At 39.4% G+C, this 6,000-nt stretch overlaps 1 pseudogene; it reads left to right on the top strand.

The window, feature by feature from the left end:
• The first annotated feature begins 1,304 nt into the window (after positions 1-1,304).
• The window catches only part of LOC128594798 (small acidic protein-like), a 28,548-nt pseudogene continuing 23,852 nt past the window's right edge, over positions 1,305-6,000 (top strand).

Raw genomic sequence — 6,000 nt, 5'->3', positions numbered from 1 at the left:
GGAATTAACAGAAAGGCAGAAAAATCAACCTGGAAGCAGATCTCCTAGCAGGAGTGACCCCAGCTAGCACACCAGTGCAGAGGGTAGCTTCCAAACACCATTATCTACTAACAGGATCCAGAAATCCTTAAAAAAAATAGCCAATTTTAGGGCTGGAAGAAGGAAATCACAAAATCATTTTGTTTAGCATGAAATTAAGAAAGTACACAAAGAATAATAAGGAGATCTGGAACAAAGTAAACATAGTGAAATAAATGAAAAAAATAAAAGATTAGCATCCATTGACTAAAATGAGAATCTAAGAGTCCATTCTCATTTAAATATGTGTGAATTCTTAAATAAATAAGGGAGAAGGGAAAGCTTCAGCTTGTAATAGAACCACAGCTAATAAAGGTGGAAGGAATATTGCAACTGAAATGGTGTCATTCGTCAACCATTGTAGTAACAATTGTTTTAGGTAAGAATCAACAACTGATTATAAAATTACTCGAAGAAATTATGATGAGCACTCTGGGAGGCAAAGGTGGGTGGACCACTTGAACTCAGGAGTTTGAGACCAGCCTGAACTAGAAGCTGAGACCTCATCTGTAAAAACAGCCAGACGTTGTGGCAAGTGCCTGTAGTCCCAGCTTGGGAGGGCCTACTTGGGAGGCTGAGGCAAGAGGATCACTGGAGGCCAAGAGTGTGAGGTTGCTGTGACGCCATGGCACTCTACCCAGGGTGACAAAGTGAGATCCTGTCTCAAAAAAAAAACAGAAAATGAAATATAATGGACAGGATATTTACATAACACCAAAAGAACTCTCCATAAAATATTGGTGGAAAACTTTTAAATTAATTGGCACAAAAAGCCTGTTAATTTTACAGTAAAGAAATGTTCACAGACACCATCTTAACCAAATGATAAAAGGCGACACTCATTGAAATAGTAAGAATTAACATTGTTGCCTCTTGGTAGTACATAAGAGAGAACGGCATGGCTACTGTTTACACCTCTACATAAACAGATAAATAAATGAATGTAACCCGAATTATGAGAAACTAAGACAAACTCGAACAGAAGGACATTCTACAAATCAATTGCCTGTTCACTTTTAAACTGTCAACATCATGAAAGACAAGGAAGCTTTTGTCCAACGTGTGATATTGAAGTTGTTTTCTAAAAATGATTTCTTGGAATACTTCCACAGAATGTTAAGTACTATTCCAAAAAACAGAAACAACGTTTAAATGGTCAAATAAATTAGGGAAACAGAATCAAACAGATTTCTTTGTTGTCTGATGTCTAGGGGCTTAGCAAGTTAATGTACGTCTCCGAGCATGAACAAGGTCACTACAGAAGCCCCAACGCCGGGGCAGTGCTGCTGGCCCCGGACCGCGGGCTGCAGGTGCGGCCGAGGACAGCCCGGCGCTCGGTGTTCCGCTGACCGCCACCTGGAGAGCCCGCAGAGCATCGCCATGGGGACCAAGCGGTCAGCCTCCCCGATGACAAGCTTAGATTTAGCAATTGGGAAGCAACAGACTTGGGTACTGAAGAGAGAAAACAAAAATTCTTGAGGCTGATGAATTCAGGGGAAAAGGACATACTGGTGGCCTGATTATAGGAGATCGCCAATCAACATCTCACTTCCGAACAGGGGAAGAAGACAAGAAAATGGATGAAGAACTGGAGTCTCGATATCAGCAGCGCCTGGACAGTAAATTATCAGGAAGAGCCATTGTGGACTCGGCTCTGGTCAGGTAGGAGACCACGACGCAGAAGGCACTGTAGCTGGAGATGGTGACACGATGACGGTTCACCTGCTCCCGTTTGGACGCCCTGTATTTCCAGATTACTGTGAAAGTGATTCAGAGTAAGAGAAAGAAAAAACCGTTGAAGAACTCTAAGCCACTGAGCATCCTGATGAGGTGGAGGATCCCCAAACAAAAAATATGCAAAAAGCAATTACAAAACGATGCTCCTTAAATCTAATGGTTCATACCAACCAACCAGTCTTTGTATTAAATGTAAGCCTTCCCATGATTGCATTAATGTACACAGCTATGATTTAATTTTTAAAAAAAGTAAGAGTTATTGTTACAATAATAAAGAGTGTTTGCTTTTTTTATTATTATTATTGGGGATTCATTGAGAGTACAAGAAACCACGTTACACTGATTGCATTTGTTAGGTAAAGTCCCTCTGACGATTGTGTCTAGTCCTCAAAAGGTGTGTCACACACCAAGACCCCCACCCCCTCCCTCCTTCCCTCTCTCTGCAATTCCCTTCTCCCTGACCCCTTTCTTCCTTCCCCCTCTCTGCTCTTCTTTCCCCCACCCGCCTCCTTCTCTCTCTCTCTGCCCTCTCCTTCCTCCGCCCGCCTTGTGTACTAGGTCATTAATTGTCCTTATATCAAAATTGAGTACATAGGATTCATGCTTCTCCATTCTGTGATGCTTTACTAAGAATAATGTCTTCCACTTCCATCCAGGTTAATACAAATGATGTAAAGTCTCCATTTTTTTTTAATGGCTGAATAGTATTCCATGGTATACATATACCACAGCTTGTTAATCCATTCCTGGGTAGGGAGCATTTAGGCTGTTTCCACATTTTGGTGATTGTAAATTGAGCTGCAATAGACAGTCGAGTGCAAGTGTCCTTATGATAAAAGGATTTTTTCCTTCTGGGTAGATGCCCAGTAATGGGATTGCAGGATCAAATGGGAGGTCTGGCTTGAGTTCTTTGAGGGTTCTCCATACTTCCCTCCAAAAAGGTTGTATTAGTTTGCAGTCCCACCAGAAGTGTAAAAGTGTTCCCTTCTCTCCACATCCATGCCAGCATCTGCAGTTTTGAGATTTTGTAATGTGAGCCATTTTCGCTGGGCTTAAATAGTATCTAGGGGTGGTTTTGATTTGCATTTTTCTAATAATTACGGATGATGAGCATTTTTTTCATATGTATGCTAGCTATTTATCTGTCTTCTTTAGAGAAGGTTCTATTTATCTCTCTTCCCCATTGATATATGGGATGTTGGCTTTTTTCTTTTTTAAATTTTTTATTTTTTATTTATTTATTATTTTTTTTTTTTAGCTGAGGCTGGGTTTGAACCCACCACCTCCGGCATATGGGGCCAGCACCCTACCCCTTCGAGCCACAGGTGCCGCCGGATGTTGGCTTTTTTCATGTGGATTAATTTGAGTTCTCTAAAGATCCTAGTTATCAAGCTTTTGTCTGATTCAAAATGTGCAAATATTCTTTCCCATTGTGTAGGTTGTCTATTTTCTTTAGTTATTGTCTCCTTAGCTGCTTTTCAGTTTCATTAAGTTCCATTTATTTATTTTTGTTGTTGTTGTAATTGCCATGGAAGTTTTCTTCCCCAGGCCAATATCTTCCAATGTTTTTCCTATGCTTTCTTTGGGGATTTTTATCATTTCATGTCTTAAATTTAAATCCTTTATCCGTCTTGAATCAATCTTTATGAGTAGAGAAAGGTGTGGGTCCAGTTTCAGTCTTTTACATGTGGATATCCAGTTATCTCAGCACCATTTACTGAATAGGGAGTCTTTCCGCCAGTGTACATTCTTGTTTGGTTTATGAAACATTAGGTGGTTGTAAGATGTTAGTTTCATTTCTTCATTTTCTATTCAATTCCAAGTGTCTATGTCTCTATTTTTGTGCCACTACCATGCTGTCTTGACCACTATGGCCTTGTAGTACAGCCTAAAATCTAGTATCCTGATGCCCCCAGCTTTGTTTTTATTACTAAGAACTGCCTTAGCTATATGGGTTTTTTTCTGATTCCATACAAATGCAGAATCATTTTTTCCAAGTCTTTAAAGTACGATGTTGGTATTTTAATAGGGATGGCATTGAATCAGTAGATTGCTTTGGGAAGAATAGACATTTTAACAACATTGATTCTTCCCAGCCATGACTATGGTATATTCTTCCATTTGTTAAGATCCTCTGCTATTTTCTTTCTTAGGATTTCATAATTTTCTTTATAGAGGTCCTTGACCTCTTTTGTTAGGTATATTCCTAGGTATTTCATTTTCCTTGACACTATAGTAAAGGGAGTTGTGTCCTTAATTAGCCTCTCATCTTGGCTGTTATTGGCATATACAAAGGCTACTGACTTGTGGACATTGATTTTATATCCTGAGACATTACTGTATTTTTTGATGACTTCTAGGAGTCTTGTGGTTGAGTCTCTGGTGTTCTCTAAGTATAAGATCATATTGTCAGCAAAGAGGGAGAATTTGATTCCCTCTGCCCCCATTTGGATGCCCTTTATTTCCTTGTCTTGCCTAATTGTATTGGCTAGAACTTCAGCACTATGTTGAATAGTAAAGGTGACAGAGGACAACCTTGTCTGGTTCCAGTTCTAAGAGGAAAAACTTTCAGTTTTACTCCATTTGGTAAAATATTAGGTGTGGATTTGTCACAGATGGCTTTGACCAGTTTAAAAAATATGCCACCTATGCCTATTTTCTTCAGTGTGTTAATTAGAAAAGGATGCTGGATTTTATTGAATGCTTCTTCTGCAGCTATTGAGAGGATCATATGGTTTTTGTTTTTGCTTCTGTTGATATGATGCATGACATTTATGGACTTGCGTATGTTAAACCAGCCTTGCATCCCTGGGATGAAACCAATTTGATAATAATGTATGACTTTGTTGATGATAAGCTATAATCTATTGGCTAGGATTTTGTTGAGAATTTTTGCATCTATATTCATGAGTGAAATTGGTCTGAAGTTCCCCTTTTTAGTTAGGTCTTTTCCTGGTTCTGGTATCAGGTTGATGTTTGCTTCATAGAACGTGTTGGGGAAGATTCCTTTCTCCTCAATACTTTGGAACATTAACGTGATCCAGGGCATTTTTTTGTTGGGAGATTTTTTATTGTTTCTTTGATCTCAGTCCTTGAAATTGGTCTATTCAGGAGCTCTATTTCTTCCTTGCTAACTCTAGCGAGAGGGTGTGATTCCAAATATTGATCCATTTCCTTCACATTGTCAAATTTCTGGGCATAGAGTTTCTGGTAATATTCAGTTTTTGGTCAGGGCTGGGTTTGAACCCCCCACCTCTGGAATATGGGGCCAGCGCCCTACTCCGCTTCATGTTTCTGGTAATATTCAGAGATACTCTCTTGTATCTCTATGGAGTCAGTTGTTAATTCCCCTTTTTCATTTCTGATTGAGGTTACTATTTTTATTTTTCTATTTCTAGTTAGTATGGCCAAAGGTTTATCTATTTTATTTATGTTTTCAAAAAAACAACTCCTTGTTTCCTTAATTTTCTGAATGATTCTTTTGTTTTCAATTTCATTAATTTCTTTCTTTTTTTTTTTTTTTTGACAGAGCCTCAAGCTGTCACCCTGCGTGGAGTGCTGTGGCATCACAGCTCACAGCAACCTCTAACTCCTGGGCTCAAGTGATTCTCCTTCCTCCACCTCCCAAGTAGCTGGGACCACAGGCACCTGCCACAATGCCCAGCTATTTTTTTGGTTGCAGCCATCATTGTAGTTTGGTGGGCCCGGGATGGATTTGAACCCGCCAGCTCAGGTGTATGTGGCTGGCACCTCAGCCACTTGAGCCACAGGCACCAAGCCAATTTCATTAATTTCTGAGTTAATTTTGGATATTTCTTTTCTTCTGCTGGGTTTAGGCTTAGATTGTTATTTTTCCAATTCCACAAGATGGCTTGTGAGTTTGTTGGTGTTTCTTTCCGTTTTTCAAACGTATGCATCTAAAGCTATAAATTTTCCTCTCGGGACTGCTTTTGCAGTATCCCACAGGTTTTGGTAACTTGTGTCTTCATTATTGTTGTGCTCAAGGAAGTTAATGATTTTCTCTTTTATTTCTTCCTGCACCTAACTGTCATTCAGCAGAAAGTTGTTTAATTTTCATGCCTTCGTGTAGGGTTGAACGCTTTTTTTAGAGTTGAGTTCCACCTATAGTGCCTTGGGGTCTGAGAAGATACAAGGTAAAATTTCAATTCTTTTGATTCTGTTGAG

The sequence above is a fragment of the Nycticebus coucang genome, chromosome 9 (assembly GCF_027406575.1).
Source record: "Nycticebus coucang isolate mNycCou1 chromosome 9, mNycCou1.pri, whole genome shotgun sequence".
Lineage (NCBI taxonomy): Eukaryota > Metazoa > Chordata > Mammalia > Primates > Lorisidae > Nycticebus > Nycticebus coucang.
Note: the sequence above shows the minus strand (reverse complement) of the source record. Positions and strands in the feature narration are given on the sequence as shown.